The sequence below is a fragment of the Pipistrellus hanaki genome (genome assembly GCF_964339955.1).
Source record: "Pipistrellus hanaki genome assembly, chromosome: 5".
In the NCBI taxonomy this organism is placed as follows: domain Eukaryota; kingdom Metazoa; phylum Chordata; class Mammalia; order Chiroptera; family Vespertilionidae; genus Pipistrellus; species Pipistrellus hanaki.
Window position 1 is genome coordinate 100,302,556 of NC_140507.1, and position 24,491 is coordinate 100,327,046.

A 24,491-nucleotide genomic window follows, 5' to 3' on the forward strand; every position below is an offset into this window, starting at 1 on the left:
GGCACTTGGGGGTGACCAGGCCTGCAGGGGAGGGTTGTTGGGGTGGGGGAGAAACCAGGCCAGCAGGGGAGGGCACTTGGAGGCAACCAGAAATGCAAGGGAGAGCAGGTAGGGGTGACCAAGCCAGCAGGGGAGGGCGGTTAGGTGTCACTCAGGCTGGCAAGGGAGTTGTTAGGGGTGATCAAGCTGGCAGTTAGGGGCAGGTGAGCAGTTGGGAGCCAGCAGTCCTGGATTGTGAGAGGGATGTCCCAGATTGGAGAGGGTGCAGGCTGGGCTGAGGGACACCCCTCCTACCATGCACAAATTTCATGCTCTGGGCCTCTAGTTATAAGACTATAGGCCCGGTACATGAAAATTCATGCACTGGAGGGGCGTTCCTCAGCCCGGCCTGCCCCCTCTCACAGTCGGGAGCCCTCGGGGGCAGGAGGCGACCCAGTGATCAGGGGAAGGTGACACCCCCATCACTCCTCTGCTGCTGCTGCCACTGCTGGCAGCACAAGCCTCAGCTGGCCCTGGTTACCTGAGCCTCGGGCGGCCCTGGGTGGCTGGGCAGCTGCCACTTGAGGCTGATCTGTGCTTTGGGCCGGCCCTGGGTAGCTGGGAGGCTGAAGGAACTGGGGGACTCCAGAGGCAAAAGGGCCTAACCTTGCTACACGTCTGCCATCCCAGTGAGACTGAGGGGACTGGGCGCCGCCATCTTGTGACTGTGGGCACCATTATCTTTGAGGGCGTGGCAGTCAATTAGCATATTCCCTCCTTATTGGCTATGGGTGCTTCCATCTTTGAGGGTGTGGAAGTCAATTAGCATATTCTCTCCTTATTGGCTATGGACACGGACATCTTTGAGGCTGGGGCAATTAGCATATTCCCTCCTTATTGGCTGTGGATGCCGCCATATTTGCAATGGTGTGAGGGTCAATTAGCACATTCCTTCTTTATTAGATAGGATTAATAGATAGGATAGGATTCTGCTCCCAAAAGACACTGGGAAGGAACAGGCAATGTACAGTTGGGGAGAACATTTCCACAAGATATGTATCTGATAGCCGGAACTGCTTTGGCTCAGTGGATATAGCATCGGCCTGTGGACTGAAAGGTCCCAGGTTCAATTCCGGTCAAGGGCATGTACCTTGGTTGCGGGCACATCCCCAGTAGGGGGTATGCAGGAGGCAGCTGATCGATGTTTCTCTCTCATCAATGTTCCTCTCTATCCCTCTCCCTTCCTCTCTGTAAAAAATCAGTAAAACAAATTTTTTTTAAAAAGATATGTATCTGTCAAAGATATGTGCATCCTAGAAACCTGCAATAAAAGTATAAGTAATCTAAATTTTTTGTAAAGGATGGAAGACTTAAACACTCGTAAAAGATGACATACAGCCGAAACCGTTTGGCTCAGTGGATAGAGCATTGGTCTGCGGACTGAAAGGTCCCAGGTTTGATTCCAGTCAAGGGCATGTACTTTGGTTACAGGCACATCCCTGGTAGGGAGTGTGCAGGAGGCAGCTGGTCAATGTTTCTCTCTCATCGACGTTTCTAGCTCTCTATCCCTCTCCCTTCCTCTCTGTGGAAAATCAATAAAATATATATATTTTTAAAAAGAATCAGGTATCTTATTTAAAAAAAAAAAAAAAAAAAAAGATGACATACAAATGGCCAATAAACACATTAGAAGGTGCTCAACACTGTTAGCCATTAAGGAAATGCAAACTAAAACTACAATGAGATAGCACTTCACACCCACCTCAGCGGCTAAGTAAAAACTGGAATAATACCAAATGCTGGCACGGACAGTGTGGTGGCAGCCTTCAGAGGCAGGAGACATTTGCCTGTAATCCAGCAGTGTACCTTCCACAAATGCTCCCAGAAGTTTCACTCGTAAAGTAGCAAAGAACTGGAAACCATCTGCATGTCCTTAAACAGGCAGGCGGGTTGATACATTGATGTTTTCATACACGGGAATAAGAATGAATGAGCAATAATCCACCACAGATGAGTCTCCAAAATGTTGTGCTGGGGAAGGAAGCCAGACACGAAAGAATATATAGCGTTTGTTTCTGTTCCACTGAAGTCTGGGGTGGGAGGGGCGGAGTGGGGGCGGAAAGTGGGGGAGGGGGGTATGACTGGCTGCAAAGGAGCACTGTTTAGTGAAAGAAACACCCCTGTTTTGTTCGGGGAGGGGGCCACGTGGGCGGATACATCTGCACAATTCATCGAAAGGCACTTTAGATCTGTGCATGTTACGACCTGTAAATTGCCTCAATAAAAGATACGTTCTTTCTTTTCCTTTAAAAAAAATTTTTTTTTATATTTTATTGATTTTGTACAGAGAGGAAGGGAGAGAGATAGAGAGTTAGAAACATCGATGAGAGAGAGTCATTGATCAGCTGCCTCCTGCACACCCCCTACTGGGGATATGCCCTCAACAAAGGTACATGCCCTGGACCAGAATCGAACCCGGGTCCCTTTAGTCCCCAAGCCGACGCTCTATCCATTGAGCCAAATCGGTTTTGGCATTAAAGAAGGTGTTTTAAGTGGAGCATCAGAAAGAACCAGGTCAAATTCTTCTCTGTGCGGTTCGACCCTGGGAAATGTCCTTCCTCCTTAGCCCTGGGTTTTCTTATTTTCCAAACAGATGCCAAAGGCGCCACCTCACAGGACTGTTTGGAGACTAAGTGAGATAATAGATTAGAAAGTCGGCTCAAATACCTCCACTATTATTAATTCCTTCTAATCAACGTACCTAAGAACATGCCCAGTACAATCGCAAGCAAGGGTATACGCAATTCTCCACCAAAAACTAATTTCTCGCCACAGTGGGTTACAACAAAAAGGCTCTTATGGTATTGTATTCATGATAAAAAAAAAAAATAAAAAAAAACCCACAATTATTATAACATTGCTTTACAGTGGACAATGGGAAACAGAGGAAGGACTAAGTCTGCAGCCATGAAAACTGTTGATTATGGGGGAAACCAAACCAAACCCTGCACCCTGCACGGACCCCCCGCCGGAGTCATTGGTCTGCAGACTCGCCTCACAGTTCTGCTCCTGACTTTTCTCAGCGGAACCACTGACAGTTTCTGAACCCAATCGGGGCCCTGCTGGGGTCAGCTCCCTGCGCCCCCGTCTCAGGGTAAGGTCCACAGCCCCCTGCCCAGAGGCAGACCCCGCAGCCGGCTGGGCGCCGCCTGCTCGGCCGGACTGCCGTGCCGGTGCTGCCTCCCCCCTCGGCCTCCCTCGGGCCCGCCGCAGGGAGCCAGGCTGGCGGCCTGCCTCCGCTGGCCCGCAGGGACGGCGCCTCGGGCACCTGGCAGCCCTCACCGCTGTCCAGCTCCAGCCCGGAGCAGCCTCAGGAGGACGGAGGTCTCGGTTCGCTCGCCGCGAGGCCTGAGTTGGCGCACAGAGCTGTCGCTCACCACCCACAGCTGGTGCCCAGCCTCCCTCCGGCACGTCCACTGCGCACCCTGCCCGAGCCCTGCTTCCCGCTCTCACTCCCCTGTGTGGGCGGTGTCTCTCCTCAGGGGCGCGGTGGGCTCAGGGATGGGCGGCAATGAGTCTCCGAGGAAGAGAGGACCCCGTAGAAATGGCAAAACGTCCGTCCAGAGCCTGGAGCTACGTGGCGGAGGCGCTCCTGGGAGCACCGGGCCACACACTGCGAGCCACGGCTGCACAGGCCTCTGTGCTGAGAGCAGAGGGGCAGGGCCCGCGGGGCCGCCCAGGACACGGCAGACGGCGGCAGCCTCGCCCTGGCCGGCTCCTCGCTCCAGCCCAGGGTGTTCCTTCGCTTCTCAAGCACTGGCCCCGCCCGCTCCCTGGGGGCCCCGCAGGCCACGCAGCACGGGCGCCCTCCGGTCACCGCTGCCCACTGCCGAGCGGCCAGGCGGTCCCGCCTCCTGCGCTGCCCGCTGTCTGAGGCCCACGGAACCGGGAAGCCACGCTCATCGCACACAGGAAGGCACTTGGTTAGCAGGTGCTGTGGCATCGAGTATTTCAACCGCAGACTTAAAAAATGCAACACATGTAACCCTTAGATTCTAAGTCTTCCATTTCAATATAGTCACTGGCTGTCTCTTTTCAAGAATTGCTAGTGAGCCGAAGCCGGTTTGGCTCAGTGTAGAGTGTCGGTCTTCGGACTGAAGGGTCCCAGGTTCGATTCCGGGCAAGGGCATGTACATTGGTTGCGGGCACATCCCCGGTAGGGGGTGTGCAAGAGGCAGCTGGTCGATGTTTCTCTCTCATCGATGTTTCTGGCTCTCTATCTGTCTCCCTTACTCTCTGTAAAAAATCAATAAAATATATTTAAAAAAAGAATTGCTAGTGAAAAGCCAACTGCCTTCGTAGCGTTCCAACCTCTCTTCCATCAACCTGCCTGTCTCTAAGGAACGAAGAAAAGTGAAGTTAAAACATAGGCAATGGGCCCGGCCAGTGTGGCTCAGCATCACAGTTCAACTGCTAGTCAGAACACATGCCCAGGGTGCGGGCTTGATCCCCAGTGGGGGTTCGTGTAAGAGGCAGCCGACTGATTACCTCTCTCATTGATGTTTCTCTCTCTCTCCTCCTCTCCCTCCTCTCTCTAAAAATCAATAAAAACGTGCTTTAAAAAGCGCACATAGGTAACGGGCATAGAGCAGAGTGAGGGCCGAGACCTGGGGTCACGGGCCTGGCCACGCAGGGCCTCTCTGTGCTCGATGCTCCCGGGAAACCAGGGTCACTGACCGCCCTCCTCACTCCCGGGCTTATAAAGCAACAAAGCTGTGACTGCAAGACCGGCTCCGCAGTGAGGACTAGCAGAATAATGAGTCTGCCGTCGCCAAGTTCCCAAGGAGTCAGGTTCACACGCCACAGGTGAAACCACCTCACAAGCACATAAGCACGACCTTCCCCCTCCAGCCGCTCCTTCTCAGAGTCCCTCCCGGGAATCCAGGCCTCAGCCTGAGCCACTGAGGCTCTCCGGGCCGCCTCGCCCACCGCGTCCACAGAGGCCTCCCAGCAGAGCGGCTCCGGGCTGCCCTCGGGGGTCAGGTGGCCAGTCCGCGCCGAGCGTTCCCTCTTCCTCCGCAGGGAGGCCAGCACCGGGCCTCAGCCTCGGTGTCTGAGCGCTCTGCGGGGTTCCCAGCGCTGTCTGAGCTCTCAGGAAGTCATAATTCTTTTACATGAACCGCCTTCCATGGGGTCAGCGACATGCTGCCCACGTGGCCCGTGAGCCGTGCGCCTGACATGGCTCCTCACTGGAGACGCTGTGGGTCGCAGCCCGCCCCGCCTGGGACAGCGGCAGGCCACCGCGGCACGTGCAGCCCGGCTGGCTCCGCCGCTGGGGAAGCACAGCTCAGAGCCGGACATTTCCCCTCCCAGAGCCACCTTTCCCCGGCCAACTGTGAAACGAGACGTTCACGCATTCCTCAGGAGTGTGACCCGAGTTCCATCGGCAGCTCTGACCCCCGAAGAGACTGTCCTCCAGGTGGAACCTGGGGCGTCCTCTCTGGGGAGCAGCACACCAGAGTGCATGCTGGGAGTCACGCCTGCACGGAGATGCATGTGAGGTCACTTCACAGCCTCCAGGGACTTCCAGTGAACACAGGGCACATTAATTCCCAGCCGTAATGGACGTAAAGGAGGAGCCACATGGGGGAACACAGGCGTGGAGTGGCTGCCCACTGAGGACGCTGGTGCCACAGGCCCACAGCCGGGCACAGAGGCAGACAAGTGTGAGCAACGCGTGGCTGCTGCCACTCAGCACCCAGCACCCGGAGGACCCCTCCGGCAGGCCCAGCCCGTGGAGGAGCTCCCGGTATGCTCAGGGAGGACTCAAGCAGGTGGAGGTGTGAGCCCGCGAGTGCAGGTCAGGCACGAGGCCTGCTCTGCTAGCCTGCTGGGAGCAGCGCTGACCTTCTAACTGCGAAGCCTACGCCTGTTTTAGTCCTGCTTTTTTGCAGCCACTCCTGTTTTAAATGAGTTAAAAATGCCCACATAAAGAGAAGAAAATGCAAGTGACCAGGCTCAGGCACAAAGTCAGGTAAACGCCAATCACGTGAACTCCTCCAGGATGGGCTGCCGCCCACCGAAGGCTTGGCCACTGTCCCGGCAGCAGAGCTGGAGGAGCTGCCGCCAGGGCACAGGGAGGGCGGGCCACGCCCTCCACACGCAGGACAGCTGCTCGCCAGGCGGGCCCGGGCGGGAGCACTCACAGCGCGTTCCCCTGGGAGCGGCGGAGGCCAGGGCACCAGAATGGGCCTCTTCAGGTGTGCCTGACATCGGCCTTTGAAAACAAACACGCAAGTAACTGTTTATGACTCACTCCAGGCGAGCCAAACGGAGGCCAAATATGTGCAAATGAGGGCAAGTTTCCACCCCGCCTCTGACAGGATGGACAGGAAAATGGTTCTTAAGGAAACAAAACACCCGTGCTGACTGTCAGAGAGGCTCTCACCTGACTGCTGTGGGGGAAGGAAGGAGCAGGAGCTGGGCTTTAATCAGGGAATTGTGTTTTAGGCTTCAGCTCTGGGTATAAAATCAAATCTTTTCAAATAAAATCCCCGAGAAACACAGAAGATCGAGAGTAACGCAAACACCTTACCAGAGAGTAGTAAGGTGTCTGCGTTACTTCCTTTAGTTGTTTCTTAGCTCTTTTAAAACGCGGCACGGCGTGGGCACGGAGGGTGCTGGGCGTCTCCACGCGCCCCCCCCACCTCAGAGCCGTGGCGGGAGGGAAGGCCCAGCCCCACGCCCTGGGCCTGACTCACGTCTGCCAAACGAAGCGCTCTGTTCTCCTGTGGCCGCGTGGAGGAGGTTCTCTCTCGGTGCTTAATGGATCTAACCATTTCAAAAACAACTTCCAAACAGATGGCATCCACCCAAACCACACTGAGCACGCAAACCGCTCAGCATCACCGAGGTCAGGAGAGCGGGCGGCCGAGCGCCACCGCAAGGCAGCCGGCCTCGTGAGAACCACGGACAGCCCGGGAAGACTGGTTATGGAAACGACAAGGCTTTCGTAATCGACAAGACACACCAATCAGAAAAGCTGATGGGAAACACACTTGCCTGTGAACGTGTTTCTATTTCTCTACATGTCCTACATGCGTGCATGCTGGCACAAAGAGTGCACTGAAGGAAAATAAGAATAACATGTGACACTCCACTCAATTTTAAATGCCACAAAGAATTTAACCAATTTCATTCCTAACAGCTTTAGGAAAATTATTTAAAAAAAAAGTCAGAAAAAAATCAAATGAAATGAGCCAGGACTTTAAAATTATTTTAAATGGCAAACATCTTAGGCTTGAAATGGATAATCACCAAATTAATACTGCAGATTCAAAAAGGATCCAAGACACATGAGAATGAAAACAGTGACAAACAAACCACAAAGAAACTGCCCATCGAGAAACGGGAATGCAATGCGGCGGCTGCAGGAGCCCGCGGTGCGGAGCGCCGTGCCCTGGGGAGCCGCCTGTAACCACTGGAGCCCGCACAGGGCGAGCTCCACCCCTGCACAGGGCGCGAAGCTGTGCCACTGCGAGGAGACTCGCATTAGCTTCAGACACAGCAATTTCCTAAGAAGCAACAAGGTAGCCGAGGTATTTTGTATTTAACATAAAACAATTATAAAGCAAAAACAAAAAGGAGACTCAAGTAGAGAGATAAAAGCCAAATAACAGTAGAGAAGGCATATAAATTGGTCAGCACCATCTCCTCTGCAAATGGCAGCAGAAAATGAACTCCCATAATTTTCCAAGAAAGAGAAAAGCTAGTATTTTGAACATCAGAAAAAATAAAAATGAAAAAAGTCTGTTATCGTCTTTGTTCGAGCATCACAGACTCACAAAGGCCCCTCCTTGTGTGACGGCAGCGAGGACAGAGGGTCCTCCGGAAGCAGGGTCTCCGGGCACAGCCCTGCTGGTCAGCAGCCTCCACGTCAGGACCCGCCACCAGCCGGCCATCCCGTGCCAGAGCCTGTGCGGACACCTCCTCTGCTAACAGCCAGCCCTCAGAGGCAGGGAGCTGCCATCGATAGCTGACCAAATAAATCCCTGAAAAACCCAAGCACATTAACAAACAACAGGCAGACCTCAGGAGTGGGCTTTCCAAAAAGGCGTTCTTTCCACATGCCATCAGATCTTGCAAGTCCAGCTATTCCCAGGGCTGTTGGATGCTCTTCCTCGGCGCGGCTCTGCGTAGCTCTGCTGCTCACACGCGTCTTAGCCACGAAGTGTGCATGGGAGCACCTCAGCCCGAAGAAACTAGGGAACCCTCTGCACCTAGTGGACCCCGAAGTCAGGCGTGTGCACTCCACCTTCCTACCTTCTAGCTGTAAACGAAACTGACTTCTAAGGGCAACTCACTGCTCACATTTCTCACCTGGACCCATCGAGGTGCGCCAGCTGCACTCGCTCTGAAGCGGATGAGAGGAGGAGGCACCTCCCCCGGGTTCTTCCTGCGTCTGCACCTGCACAGGCGGAGGGCTCTGGGCCCGCCACACACAGGCCCTGCGAGGAGGTTCTCCACGAGCCAACACCCTTCCGCACCGCCCCGGGGAGAGGACTGAAGACATACATCTTCATTCAGATTAAAATTCATATGATCACACTAGTCCAATGCAAAGTCACTGGGAAAAAAATAAAAACACACACACTGCTAAGCTGAGGATTTTAAAAAGGCCCAAACACCCCTCCTGCTCCTCTTGACTTATTAAATCACATTACAATGGCCTAAAAAAGCCAGAAGCCAAGGACAGTTTGACCCCAAAATAATAAAAGTGTCTTGGGGGGAAATGCCACCACACGCTTATGTTCAGCAGAGAAGTCAAAATTATAAAGTATATTATATTTCCCTTCCTCCCTTCCTCCCCCCGTGCTTTATATTCACCCATTGGAACGTTCAATGTGATGACCATAGAGAACTTCCAGATAAAACACTTAAACCCCAACTCTTCCCAGCAGCCAGCAGGCGAAAGCAGCCAGTGACCCCGATGGGACGAGGGAGACACACAGGCGGTCCACACACAGCGGAGCGTTCGCCTTCGCAGGAAGGAGCACAGTGCACCCACAGGTGACGTATCAGAGACCCGTACACCCGGAACACATGTAATTTTACTAACCAATGTTACCCCAATGTGTCTATTTTTTTTTAAAGGAAGGACATTTTGACATAAGCTACAAGATGGGTGAGCTGTGAGGATGTGACGCTCAGTGAAATAAGGCAGTCTCAACAGACAACGCTGTGACTGCTTTCCCGTGCAGTCGCCAAGAGCGGTCACAGCGATGGAGACGCACGCGGGCGGCGCGGGCGGAGGGCGGAGGAGCGGGCTGGGTGCGGAGCACGGAATTTCGGTGTGGGAAGAGGAAGTTCCGGGATGGGGAGGGTGATGGCCACACAGCAATGTGACTGCATCTACTGCCCAGCACACGCGAACCTGGTGGGTGCTAGGACCGCATGCCTTGCAGCTCCCCACAGTGCTCACAACTCCAAATTCGCTTCCAAATAACAACACATCAACCAAACTGCCTAAAGTCATCCCCCGATGTTAGAAATCAAGGTTTCCAACTGGTATAACAGAATTGCTAAATCACAGCCTTTATATTTTGCAGAACAAGAATGAATAAAGAATCAAACTATGTCTTTGAAAAACAAATTAAAATCCCGCTTATGAAAGTGTCCTCCTTTGCTCCCTGACAATCGTCCCTCCGGTGGCCCGAGCACGACCCCGGAGGCCTGTGCCCCTTCACACTCCCTCTCCCTCCGGGCCAGGCCAGAGGCTCCCGAGGCTGAGCCCAGACACACAGACCACCGGGAGGCTGGGTGGGGAAGTTACCAGTTCCAGATCTCCAGCTCACCAACCTGATTTTTAAAACTGAAAATAGGATACTGCATAATCAGTACAATATTTTAATGTGCTGTCATCCTGTTTGGATTTTGGCAGAACGTAAATGGTACTTTTCATAATTCTTATGTCGTCTTCTTAGGAACTCTGTGCGCGTGTATGTTCACAGAAGACCACATAATGTGCCATTTCATTATATTTAATTGTATTATATTTCATGTATTCTATTTGGAATGAAAATATAATAAAATAACACACATCCACTATTTCAAATATTAAGGCAAACTTTTCAAATATGGATTTCTCCATGTTACCAAAAGTCAGCCAACTCTGAAAGGCTTAACAGGCTATTAATGCAACCTTGTCATTAAAGCTAATTGCCGTATTTTATGATAGATGTAATGAGGAAACAATACTTAATCCGCCTAGAAATATAAATATACATCAAACTGTACATACATTAGACAACACAGAACTCGGCCAGACAGGTCTGCAAAGCAGGGTTTCAATGTTGGATGAGTAAACAGTGAGGTGCTAGGACAGCCCTTCAGCAAAGAGCTTCTTCCTCCCCTCTCCTCCCCTGCCCTCCCCCTCCCCTTCCCTCCCCTACCCTCCCCTCCCTTCCCCTCCCCTCCCTCCCCTCCCTTGCCCTCCCTTCCCCTCCCCTGCCTTCCCCTCCCCTCCCCTGTCCTCCCCTCCCTCCCCTCCCCTTTCCTCCCCTGCCCTCCCCTCCCCTCCCCTGCCCTCCCCTCCCGTGCCCTCCCCTCCCTCCCCTCCCCTTTCCTCCCCTGCCCTCCCCTCCCCTCCCCTCTCCTGCCTTCCCCTCCCCTCTCCTTCCCTCCCTTACCCTCTCCTCCCCTCCCCTCCCCTCTCCTCCCTTCCCCTCTCCTCTCCTTCCCTCCCTTACCCTCCCCTCCCCTGCCCTCCCTTCCCCTCCCCTGCCCTCCCCTCCCGTGCCCTCCCCTCCCCTCCCCTCTCCTCCCTTCCCCTCCCCTCTCCTTCCCTCCCTTACCCTCTCCTCCCCTCCCCTCCCCTCTCCTCCCTTCCCTTCTCCTCTCCTTCCTTCCCTTACCCTCCCCTCCCCTGCCCTCCCCTGCCCTCCCCTCCCGTGCCCTCCCCTCCCCTCTCCTGCCCTGCCCTCCCCTCCCTTCCCCCCCCCTCCCCTCCCCTGCCCTCCCCTCCCCTCCTCTCCCCTCTGTTCTGGGCAGGAGAGCACAGGCCAGCGGCTGCACGGCTGGGCTCTTCCCAAGAGTCCACCTGAGCTCAGGGAAGGAAGGAGGGAGTGGCACGCAGGCCTCAGGGAACCCATGTTCACTCTTCTCTTCCAGCTTCTCTCTGGGTTATCGAGCCAATCCAGGGTCTGAGTGAAAGACACTCCCGCCGGCTCCCTCCTCAGACCCTCCCCATCGCTCCCAGAGCAGCTCTGCACCCAAAAGCCAGGAGCTAGCGAGCGCCACCGCAGTGTGGACAGACTGCGGCCGCTCACAGCCACGCAGGACCGGCCGGCGCCAGTGGGGACAGGAGGGTGGGCCTCACACAAGAGCATGACCACACCTGTCATCAAACACAAAGACCCCATGGCACCAATCTGCTACCAAAAGTCCTTCTAGAACAGTCCACATGAGTGAGGAGGCTGCAGGGGAGAGGCAGGTGGGTTGATGGTTCTTTGGCTTGAAAGAGATCGATGTTCAACTGTGGACACAGCTCATTTAAACCGTGGCTAAATCAAGGCTTTCCTACTGCGTGTTCACAAAGGGGAAATGGCCATAATTCACTCTCTTGTGTGGAAACTCTACTTCCATTTCTCTCACAGCCGCCAGCATCTCTAAGTCCCAATGCTTTCTGAGCTCCTGGCCACAGCACATGCGCTGTGACGCACTTTAACCCGGTCAGTAACCAACACCCCCTGCACTGCACTCCTGCACTGTGTCCATGTGTGTGTGTGTGAACCGTATTTCCTCTTTCTTAGGAGATACAAACACAGGTCTAGACAAAAATCTTGGACACAAATGCTCACAGCAGCGTTACCTATGATACGAAAAAATGGGGCCACCCAAATGCCCACCAGCCAACGGAAGGATGGACAAAAAGTGGCCCGGCCACACAATGGGACTTCACCGACCTGCAGCACATGACTTAGCAGGGCCGAGCCTGGACATATGCAAAATGAGAGAAGCCACACCAATACCACGTGATACACAGTGTCCAGAATAAACACGGCCACCCGAGCAAGCAGAGCAGGGTGCGGCACGGGAGAGCAGGAGTGGGGAGTGGCTGTCCACAGGCAGGCAGGCAGTTCCGTTCGGGATGATGCCTTGACAGGTAACAGGTCACAACCTGAACCCCTGACCCCCCCAGTCCCACGCCAGGTCCCAGGTAACATCACACACGCGAGAGTGCTGTGGCCATGAACGAGGAGCCGTGCCTCTGCCTGCACACCGGGCCTCCTTCCTGTCCGCAGTCACAGCCCGCCGCTGCCCTGCGCCGCTCCCGGGCCTGCGCTCCCCGGCAGCCGGGCGGTGCGCTCCCCTACCCGCCCTCACAGGGCGCACCCTGCTGGAACTCCGCCGGAGGCTCGGGATCCTCCACCCCTCCAGGGCCACGCGCTTCTCTGCTCCTTGTCCGGCACACCCAGCTTCGAGGACGTTCCTCCTACTGCGCAAGCTGAGTCCCTGCGCCTCTGGCCTGAATTTCCTTCCCCTGGTTTGCCGTCCATCACCCACTGGCGAGCACCGCCGCGCAGCACTGACCCGTCAATGACCCGTCCGGCTGCTCCCGCACCGGCCTTCTCCTCATGCAGCCCAGAACCAAGAACTGGGCCTGCACATAGCAGCTGCTCAGTAAACGCTTGTTGAAGGAGGGCTGATGGTGAGATGAGGGGAAGGTAAGTCATGGATCACTTGGCAACTGGAGAAGCAAAGCCCACAGCCACAAAACATCAGCATCAATACACCCAAATGCATCCCCGCACAAGGACACGAGCTCCTCGCTGGGGAAGGCGGGAGAGGGTGCTCCTTGTCCGGACTGAGAGGTCTGAACACGGACACAATCGTGGCTGTGCAGCTGGGCTGGAGGAGGGACAGCAGGAGCAGTGGGATGTGGGACACGGGCACCAGCAGTGCCAATGCGCAGGGAGGGAGCGGGCGGGCGGTGAGCATGGAGCAGAAACAGTGACTGAGGGACACAAAGCTCCCTCCCTCCCTCCCGGCCTGCGGCCTCAGCCTTGGCTCACGCTTTTCTCAGGGAGCAAAGTAACCCTTAGCAGCTGAGAAAGCAAACTGAACGACGACACAGATTCAGGAAAACTGGGAAAGCAGTGCTTCCGGGAAAATTAACCACCTCCGTCCTGATGACCAGCCAGCGGACCGGGCGGAGAAGCCAGGCACGGGGACAGAGGAGGTGCCGCTGGCACTGCTAAGCTGGGGAGGAAGCCCGGGATCAGCTCCCGCTCCATCTTCACAGCATTTACTTCCGCTCCTGAGCCGTGGCTCCCACCAGCTTTCCTACAGGGGAGGCGCCTGCGGCTCCGAGCCAGCAGCTGCCGGCAGAGCCCGTTCGCCGAGCAATGCGCTGAGGCCACAGGCACGGAAGCAGCGCCCGGACCGCGGACCCGGGTTCCGTCCGGGCGGGGGAAAAGGGCCCGGCATTCCCAGCGCTGGCTCTCCGCTGTCCTGCTCCCGGCCCGGGCCTGCACTGGGGAGGGCCTCCCCCAGGAAGAGCGCCTACAAGGCCAGGGCAGGGCCTGCGGGTACGGGGGCGTTTCAGTCCGCTCTGCTCGGACTGGCTGCACACCTAGGGGAGTTAACGTGGACACCAGCACTGAGGGCCGCTCTCCCAACCGTTCACAGATGGCAGAGTCCCTGTGGCCTCCCCTGGTCGAGGCCACATCCCGGCCTCCTGGCAGGCGGGCCCCTGAGGAGCTGGAGTCTCACCGAGTCCCTGCCCGCTCATGACCCCTGAAGTGCCCACTCCTCTCTGCAGCCCTAAGACCAGAGCACCCCGGCTCCTGCCCTGCCATCCTCACCCCCAGGCCGGCCTCTCCTCTCTCACCCCAGACTGGCCTCCTGTTCCCAGTGGACCTGGAGCGGATTCTCACCCAGATGTCCGGCACCCCGCCGCCCGGGAGGAGAATGTCTTCCCCACACTCACCTCCGGTTCTCTCCCACCGAGCCAGGGCTCCGCCGATACCCGTGCCCGCCTACCTGCCTGCTCCCCCGACTCCTCTCCTCCACGTAGGCTGTGGTTTTACTTATCACCCCCTGGCGGATCCCTGAAATTAGTGTCTCTATTTTCGTATTTTGTTAAAAAAGCAGATTTTACATAGTATCTCCACTGATCCCTTAATTCTAGGAAACAGCTGTTTTTCTCCACTGCTCAGCAAACATTCAGCTCGGGCTGGGATGGGGCTGCCTCCGCCCGCCGCCCTCCTGCAATGGCGGGGTGGGGGCCACCCCTCCGTTAGGGTCCCGCTTCCCAGCCCTGCGGCCCGCAGGGAGCACGCACCTGCTCGGGGCTGGCCCTTCCTGAAGGCGTCCACTCCCCCACCCCAGGCTCTCCGCCTCCTACATCCTCCCCTCGTGCTCTCCCATCCCTCGTGGGGCCAGTCACTGATTTGCCAGACGGACCGCCCGCCTCACGGAGCGGGGGGGGGCAGGCCTGCGGCGGTCAGGGAGTGGGCGAGGCCAAGAGGACGAGCAGTGGGGACGGAGCCCAGGCCCCTTCCTCAGGGACCACACCCAGCTCCCCGTGGCTTTGGAGACCCTTCTGTGTGAGCACACTTACACCCCGTCAAGCACTTCAATGCGTCACCTCCCCCTCCACGCAGCTCCTGACTCCGACTTCTCAGTCTGTTCCATGAGAAGTACCATCTCCCCGCTGACCTGGAAGCCCTCATCCTCCATCCCTCACAGCCAGACCCTCAGCGCCGCTCAGCTGCGCCCTCCTGCCCTGTCCCTGCCCGGGCAGACCTCTCTCTCCATGGCTGAAGCTTTCCCTTCTGACTTCCACAGCGTCTCCATCTCTAGTCCTGACGGGGATCCTGGTTCTCCCGGACGGCGCCCTGTCCTCGCACGCTGCTCCCCGCACCTCCCCGCCGATGTCAGGACCCCCCCACCTCCGTCCCTCCGCGCCTCCGCCAGCGCCAGCAATGCTGCGTCTCCTGCCCTCCGGACAGGCCCTAAGTCTTGTTTTGGAACTGACCACATTTTACTTTATTTTACTTACTTACTCCTCACCTCAGGATATGTCTCTATTGGTTTTTAGAGACAGAGAGAGAGAGAGAGAGAGAGAGAGAGAGAGAGAGAGAGAGAGAGAGAGAGAAACATCGATGTGAGAAAAGCACCCGAGCTGGGATCAAACCCACAACTCAGACTTCTGGGTGTGCAGGACCCATTGCACCGAGCCGCTCCTCCACGCCCTGCCCGAGGCGGCCGGCATGCCAGTCCCACTGTGGACGCCAGCTGCCAAGGCCCAGCTCCAGGTGAGCAGGGAGAGGAATGCATGTCTGTGGATAAAGCGGCAGATAAATAGCTGAAAGACCATTCAGGAATGGGGTTACTGACCCAGAGCCCAGCCCAGCCCACCCAGGCAATCCCTCGGAGCTCCCCAACCCCACCCCGCCCCCCCAATGCCACCTCGCCTACACCCACCGTGGGACTCAGAGGTGTCTCCGATCCTGCAGGAAAGGCTAAGGTAGCCCCTGTGCAGCCTCGGGGACGCTCCAGTCCCCCAGGGCTGCGGGGCCTGAGCCACGGGCGCGGGTGGAGAGGGTTACCCTCTCAAAGCCACGGGCTATTTTTAAACTGACCCTGTGCGCCTTCCCTGCATACTTCCAACCCTGGTATCTCTCAGTTTGGGCTTTTTGTTTGCTTCAGATATTTCCAAAACCTATTTCTACCTTAAAAGTCTCCTACTTAAAATAATTTATAAATGATTTAATAAATGATTATTTCCAACCACTAGCTCATGCTAAATTATAAATTTTATCACACGATTCATCTGACTATTAAATTTTGAGCCTTTCTTAAAAAATATTTTTAAGGCAAAAACTGGGGAGAGTGTACAAATCTTACTGCTAAAGCTCTCGGTCTCCACGTGCTCATGGAGCAGCGTAACATGCAGTCTGGGGTAACTCATTCCTCATTCCTCATAACTCATTACTCATTCCTGTCAGTAAACCTGTGAGGGGCCGGCAGTCTTCCAGACACGGGACCCAGGAACTCGGTGAGCGAGGCTGAAAGCATTTAGACCTCCTTCTTACCTGGGGTTTGGACGGCGCCGTGTCCAGGGAAGCCTTATCCGACAGGCGCCAGACCGCCCGGCTCGCCGTCAGCCACAGCACGCTCCCTGGGCGCTGGGCTGCTGGTTGATTTGAAAAACCTGATTCTCCCTCCTTTGTCCTCCACTCAGTCCCTGGTCCTCACCCAGACTGCCCAGCGCTAAGGAAGGCCACGTGGGGCGTAAGAAGCTGCTCTCCCGCCCTACGGGTGCCGATGGCCAGGGAGTCGGGCTGCACCACGGCCCCACGCCAGGCCTGGCTGCCGGGACCAGGGAGAAGTGCGTGCTCTCCTGGCCCTCTGCTCAGGCTGCGTTCTCCCTCAGCCTGGCCGGACTGGCACTGCTCACTTCCCTGCTCCTCACGTTTTTCATAACGCCCTCTTCATTTGTGTCCTTCCTACCAGCTTTAAATTAAAACCGCTTTCACCAACCCGGCCAGACACTCTCCCGGAAGCCTTCCTCACCCTCAGCAGCCAGCGCTTCGCACACACGTCCAGGCAAGCCTTCCCTCGGACCCCGCCTGCCAGCCAGGGCCCCAGGCTCCTCCCCACGTGAGGAAGGACCAGCCTTGGGGCCTGTATTTGCCACGCACAGGGTCTGCGAGCAGGTCTGCGAGCAAGGTGAGGACACGGGGCACTGTGTTTGTCTTTAAATTGAAACTGAAATTCAGAATCACTGCCCCCCAAATGGTTCCACTGATTGCGTAAATGTCAGGGTGGAAATGGACACAACTTTCAGGATGAAACCTGGCTACCACTTCTGCCACCATGGCTACAACCTTAAGTTGCCTTTAAAAAATATGAATGGCATTTTAGAATATGAAAAGAAGAGCATACTTTCTAAAAATGTGTGTGTGTGTGTGTGTGTGTGTGTGTGTGTGTGTCCACTAAAAGCTGTAGAATCACAAAACCCCTGATTTCTGGTAACACATTCCATAGGAAAGCCTGCGAGGAGGGGGGGGTCACAGGGGGACCACACAGCAGGCGCTGCAGACGTGCCATCGGCCCAGGGCCTCCTACCGGCACTGGGATGAGACAGCAGCTGTGACAGCTGGCCACACCACCTTTACCAAACCATCAAATCATCTCCAGAAGCAAATAAGTGCCACCTCCTGTGCATCAAAACTCCATAAAGTATCACCAAACCTTTTAAAACCAGCTTCTTTGAAACGTAAGTGTCAAAGCAAGCACCTGCAGAGCGGATCACACAGGGAAGGAAAGTGAGCCGACGCTTCATGGCTAGCGAACACCAAGTCCAGTGATTAATTTCTAATTCCCAAATTATTTCGGTGAATCTTTGTTGTGACTCAGAGCCTCAGGCTCCTCTATTGAAAGATGGAGAAAGCACTGTCTACCCGGAGGGTGTGGTGTGGATTAAATGTACAAAGTGTCTTTAAGTATATACCTGGTGCTTAGAAAGTTCTCTTTAACTAATGACTAACAACACTTATATTTTATTATTATTATTACTATTATGATTATTATTATTGATTTGGTATAATAAAGTCCCAAGAAGTTAGAAGGAGAATGTAGTGTCAGAAAAGAGCTAATAAACTCTGTGTTAGCTGTGTTATTAGCTGTTGCTCTGTGTCTAACAGTAATGATACTTATGATAGTAAGAATCAAAAGCAAACAAACAACAAATAAAGCTGACTTTTTCTCCCTCAAACCTCCCAGTTTCCCATCCTGGAGAGAGACAGGTTCTGGCAGACGAAAGGTCTATGAATTCACCGTAAGAAGTATTGTTATATCTACCTTAACTGGAATCATAGAATTCTGTCACCTAAAATATTCAACTTCATTTAAAATTATTTAATTCTAAAAATAACTTTATATTGATAGTTGCAATAAGTTTATCATATGAATAAAATAACATTTTCATTACAAGCAGATATTAAAGCTATTTTGAACAATCTCTCCAAATTGTTTATTTGCATTTGGGTACTTGAACACCAGCTGTGTTGTGGCTGAAATTTGTATTTCAGTCCATATGAGATGAGAGCCTTCCTCCATCTCTCTGGGCAGAAAGAATCTCGCCTCTTTGAAAACCCACAGCACCTAATTCAGGCCAGACTCTAGCACCGTTAAGTCTTCTATGACATCTATTTGGTTAAGTCTTCTATGACATCTATTTGGTAGGTAAGCCTTGTTTTCCCTAATACTTCTCCCTTGTAACCACTCAATATCTATAGCTATATATCTATATACCTATATATCTACATATCTATATATCTATCTATACATACACACACACACACACACACACACACACACACACACACACTAGAGGCCCAGTGCATGAAATTCGTCCACAAGGCTGGAGGGGTCTCCCTCAGCCAAGCATGCACTCTCTCTAATCTGGCACCCCTGGAGGAATGTCCGACTGCCCACTTTCGTTGCCAATCCCAGTGGAATTGGGTCTAAATGGGCAGTCGGATACTCCTCTCACAATCTAGAACTGCTGGCTCCCAACACTCATCTGCCTGCCTGCTTACCCCTAACTGCTTCTGCCTGCCAACCTAATCACCCCCTAACCACTCCCCTGCCAGCCTGATTGATGCCTAACTGCCCCCTGCTAGCCTGTTTGCCCCTAACTACCCTCCCCTGCAGGCCTGGTCCCCCCAACTGTCCTCCCTTGCTGGCCCAGTCAACCCTAACTTCCCTCCCTTGACAGCCTGCTCGCTCCTAACTGCCCTCCTCTGCCAGTCCAATTGTCCCTAACTGCCCTCCCATGCCGGTCCAATTGCCCCTAACTGCCCTCCCCTGCAGACCTGGTCACTCCCAACTGTCCTTCCCTGCAGGCCTGGGTCCTCCCGCAACTGTCCTCCCCTGCTGGCTCAGTCACTCCTAACTGCCCTCCCCTGCAGGCCTGGTGCCCCCCCAACTGCCTTCCCTTGCAGGCCTGGTCCCTCACAACTTCCCTCCCCTGCTGGCCTGATTGCCCACAACTGCTCTCCCCTGCCAGCCATCTTGTGGTGGCCATCTTGTGTCCACATGGGGGCAACCATCTTTGACAATATGGGGCGGTCATCTTGTATGTTGGAGTGATGGTCAATTTGCATATATAATAACTCTTTTATTAGATAGGATAAAGAGGTAATATGCTAATTGGTCCTAATGGTGTCCCAGTCAAGACCAGTCAACAGGCAGGAGCTGGTGCATGGGGACTTCTGTCCCCAGCGAAGGCACACACAGGCCTGCCCAGCACTAACGTCACGCTGACTCGAGGCAGAGACTGCTCCCGACACAGGGACTGCAGGCAGGAGCTGCTGCGAGGGGACGGGCGCGAGGACTTGCACCACCAGACATGAGGCTGCAGCCTGGGTTGCCGGCCTGGTGGAGGCGTGTGCAGGCCCGCAGCGCCATCCAGCCCAGAGGGTGGTGTCAGGACGGGTCATGGTGGTCCCTGCCCCTCTGGCAGAAGCGCGCCCAGGTCCGTGACACCACCCGGCCGGGAGGGGCGCATCAGGACGGGGGGGGGGAGGGGGGGGGGACCCTCAGCAGAGAGCTCTCAGCATCCTGTGCCAGGCTCTGAAGGTGCGGAGCGGAAGGGGGAGCACATAAGCAGTTAGGGGGCTTAGGCCAGCAGGGGAGCAGTTAGGGGCATCAGGTAGGCAGGCAGGTGAGTGCTTAGGAGCCAGTGGTTCTGGATTTTGAGAGGGATCCCAGACTGGAGACAGTAAGGCCAGGCTGAGGAACCCCTCCCACCCTATGCATGAATTCCGTGTACTGGGCCACTAGTTTATTAAATAAAAACACTTAAAGTAAGGTCACATATGTGAATGTGATTAGTAATCTATAAAGTAGTATGAAATACAAGTTACTATTAAAAAGGTATTACATTTTAGACTAAAAATATTGCTAGCTACTCCATTTAATGTATCAGTGTTAAGTGAGACTATCTTACAAATTTTAACACACCTCTTGGGTAAACAATCATTAATTCATTGCCAATAATTTTTTAAAACCTTGTACACATTATACTCTAATAAATGGAAAGAGAAAGATGTTTTTAAAAAATACCAACCCAGCCCTAGAGACACTAGCAGGGTGGCTGCCTCAATATCAGCCAAGAAAGACTGTCACAAATTAATTAAAATTCCATTCAACAAAAATTAAATGCCCAAGAAAAAACTACTATGTGCTTCATAGCAACTCACAGTTACCATTACAAGAACTACAAGAAGGAATTACTAAGTTCTCCATTTTACATTGGGTCCATTCCGTATGTCATTGGGAAGGACAAGAACTGCCCTCACTGTATAACAATGAGGTTCCCAGGGCGCTCAGCTCTCATCACAGAATCTACCAGACAGACGCTGACCCTGCTTCTCAGGGTCAAAGCCAGGTGCCTGACAACCTCAGCTTGTTACGTTCGCCTATTTAATTGATGCTGGAACACAGAAAGGATTTTTATTATTTCCTAGAAATGTAGATACATACCTTCATTTTTATTTCCTAATTGGTTTTGAATATCAATAATATTCTCATTTACCAAAAGAGGAAAATAAATGTCTAAGTCAGGGCCTGTGTGAGAATGGAAATACAATTAAACATAACTAAATATCACATGGTAAGCATGATACATGCCATTTGGAGACCAATAATTGAAGAGTTGTAGAGATTCTATGAACAAAAATAAAAATGATTTATTAATTTTTCTTAAAACACTGTTGGAGCCAAGAAACTTTAAAAAATATTAATTTGGCCAAAACCGGTTTGGCTCAGTGGAGAGCGTCAGACCGAAAGGTCCCAGGTTTGATTCCGGTCAAGGGCATGTAACTTGGTTGTGGGCACATCCCCAGTGGGGAGTGTGCAGGAGGCAGCTGATCGATGTTTCTCTCTCATCGATGCTTCTAACTCTCTCTCTCTCCCTTCCTCTCTGTAAAAAAAAAAAAAAAAATCAATAAAATATATTTTTAAAGATATATATATATTAATTTATTTAATGAGTTCTAAATAATCAAATCAATAACATATTCAGAACAAGTTGACTCATCTGACATCTCATCTATTTGTACCTCAAGAAAAGTAACCACAGGCTGAAAAATTACATAATTTCTGGACTATCTAAATGCCAAAATAAGGAAAAAGTAATGTGTTAGTTATTGACATACCTATTATAGATAACAAAGAAACTTCAGAACATATATTCAACCTTCAGGTTTCATAACTGAGACCTAATTTTGCGTATATGGCTAAGTAGTTTTATAAAGATATCAATATGTAGGAATTAACAAAAGTAGCAACATCAAAGACTACCAACATGATTTAATTGCATTATGTCTGAAGATTTATAGAAAAATAAAATTTGAAACCCTTTTCTAACTTCCATAGATGAGTAAAGGTAACTACTCTGATCACAGCATAATTATTTTAAGCTTCCATTAGAATTCATTATATTTAACAAAAGCAGGGGCCTCTGGCACATCACACTCTGTCATAAGTGGTTTCCAATGATCAAAAAATACAATGGGAGACGCACATCAAGTCACCACGACCATAAGAGCCTTTCGGCCGGGGAGGCCTTACAGCAAACCCCCCGTTCTGTTTCTAGACGCCCGTCATCGGGCCCAGCCACGGCTCTGCCACCAGCACTGCCCTGCGGGCCTCCAAAGCCTGGCAGCACCTCCAAGTTACAAAAAATCACGATGGCAAGCCACATTAGCACTACCTAAGTACTAACCTAATTGTTTGGGATCAACTGACCAAAATTCTAATTTCTAATTCTCATGGTAAAAATCTGAGATAAAATCCAAGTACCACTACTTAGCATTTACCAAGCATGCTTTCTATTCCTATCTAACACAAAACTTCTTAGAAGACAGAAACTACATATAAAATATCAGATGCTTGAGACATTTCTACATTAATTATTTTTATTTTTTTAAAGATATTTTTATTGATTTCAGAGAAGAAGGGAGATGGAAAAGGACAGAGAAACATCAATGATGAGAGAGAATCATGGGTCGGCTGCCTCCCCATACTGGGATCGAGCCCACCACCCGGGCGTGTATCTTGATCAGGAATCGAACTGTGACCTCCTGGTTTATAGGTCAACGCTCAACCACTGAGCACACCAGCTGGGCTACATTACTTATTTTTAAAACAACCCAAATTATAAGAGTTTACTTATCTATCTGATCAGAATTGCATGAAGAAGCCCTGTGCACAGGTGTTAACACAAAAGAAATGAAATTCTTCAGGACTCTGAGTGCCTCATTATGGCATGTGTCCCAGCAGCTGAGGGAAGCGTGGCTGAGGTCTGCTGGAAAGCCACCAAGACCCACGGAGGAATGCGGGGTGACTGGCTGGGTGTGCAAATCTATGCAGGAATGCAGCCGCCTTTTTGGCAATTCCCTTATGGTCTTGGATGACAATCACTGACAATGGCCTTCTTCTTCGGCTGTAATGTTATATTTACAGAACATTATTTTGGTCGAAGGACCTGTCTGGTTGGTCTTTAAAACTAATAGGTTTAAAACTCGAATTTACAAAGGTATGTGGCATTTCAAATGAAACACAAATTTTTGCCAAAAAATTACGTGTTTCACAAAAAATACCATGTGCACTCTCAAAAAAACAAAAAAATAGCATGCTATTTTGCATTTTATCCTACTTTCTCTTTACATAAAATTTTTATAATAGTAGTGTTTTAGGATCATTATATTCTGGGAATGGAGCGTTTCTAAAGAGAACTCATCTTTAAAGCAGATGCTCTGATACACTCTTTACAGACGACGTCACTCCTCGATTTCAGAGCCCTGTCTGGTCCTGGTCACTCTGCCAGCCGCCCTGTGTCCTCCAGGCTGTGGCATGTTACACTACAAAACAAAAGCATGGTATTCCTCCCCCCACGTTTACAATTCAATATGGGTATAGATTAAACAAATGCATACATTCAAAGGCACAAGTAATTTATAACCAGTTCCATTGTTTTGACAATATAAAATAAACTTCTTGAAGGAAAAGTACTGTAGTATTTTCAGGTGAGCAATAATAATAGATAAAGCTGACACAGCACTTTGCAATTTAAGAAGTGACTCGTACAATGAATCCTCACAACCACCCATGACATTGTCTGGGCACCCTCCCCTCCAGTTTTATTGATGAAGAACCTGCAATCAAAACAATACAGAAATGGACGCAGCGTCACCTGAGAAGCAGCAGAGCCTCGAAGCAATGGGTTCCCACAGTCAATCAGGGCCGCCACTGCCTCTCTGATTGACCTTCCGCCAGAAGCGCCCTCACTAGCTGCTCACCACAACCCACAGAGATAACAGCGCCAACCGCCAGCCAGCACGGAGCCGTGGTGGTAACTCTTCACTTCTCTCAGACCCCACAGCAACAAGTGTCCTGGTCTCACCCCGTTTTCAAGGTGCGGAAATTGAGGCTCACTGGAAGTAAGTGCCCAGGAGCAGCTAGCGGGCAGAGGAGTGACTGGACAACTGCAGCGGGTTAAGGCCAAGCAAGTGCGGAGCGGCCCGCAGTCCACGGAGAGGGGGAGCGGCCGCAGTCCTCCAGCACCACCTCTCCGGAATGAAGGTGGGGGCATGCCTCCAGGAGAGCAGGGGCTTGGGCTGCAGACTGCTCTTTAAGCAGAGGATGGGCAGGGAGGGGCAAGAGCTGGGGAGGGGGAAGGCGGAGGCAGAGGAGAGGAGAGTGCAGTCAGGGCATGTGAGTGGACGTGGTGCTGCCTCTCAGCATGGGGCAGGTGGATGAAGAGGGAAGGCTCCTGGAGGAAGGCTCTGGGAGGCGGAGGTGCCTGGGAAAGAAGTGCTCCCCTGCTGCCCAGGCGCCCGCCCACGAGGAGGCGAGGAGGCGGTGGCACCAGCACTGGGAGGCTGGCCCCTCCACATTCTAACAACTAAAATGTCCTTACAGCTCAGCAGCTCCCCTCCCTGCAGAGCCTCCCTGCCGGAGCAGCAGCCTGGAGGGAGCACCGCTGAGCCATGTGCTCCCGCCCTCCCAGCCTCTGCCATGGGCCTGGGCCTGCTCAGCAGGAGGCTCCCCAGAATCACAACCAACCCCACCCAAACCGATAAGCTGAGATGCCAGCCTACACCTACCCGCCAAGGTAAGGCAGATTCACAACAAATAAAGAGATCCTGGCAAAGACCAAACACAGTGAGACCGGAGGCAGCACTTTTTTGAAGACAAATTAAACCTTAATGGAATTTCTTTTCTTATTACTTAAAATAAAATAAACCAGGTCACTGAAACGGGCTTACACTATGGCATTTTGCTCATTTTCATTCCATTTCTTTCGTTAAGCCATAAATTCCCATGGCAATACCTGAGGCACATTCTCACAATGACTGGGGTGCCTCACATCTCAGTGAAGTACTTTCCCATGAGCTCAAAGAGGTAACACGAGTGCAGGGCGAGCGCTCCAA

General features: G+C 52.7%; 1 protein-coding gene and 1 long non-coding RNA gene across 25 annotated transcripts in view; one reads left to right on the top strand and one right to left on the bottom strand.

The window, feature by feature from the left end:
• The window catches only part of CAMK2D (calcium/calmodulin dependent protein kinase II delta), a 144,637-nt gene that overhangs the window by 117,828 nt on the left and 2,318 nt on the right, over window positions 1-24,491 (bottom strand). The gene's annotated exons all lie outside the window — the stretch shown is intronic.
• LOC311622356 overlaps window positions 1-24,491 on the top strand; it is a 385,135-nt gene that overhangs the window by 82,578 nt on the left and 278,066 nt on the right. The gene's annotated exons all lie outside the window — the stretch shown is intronic.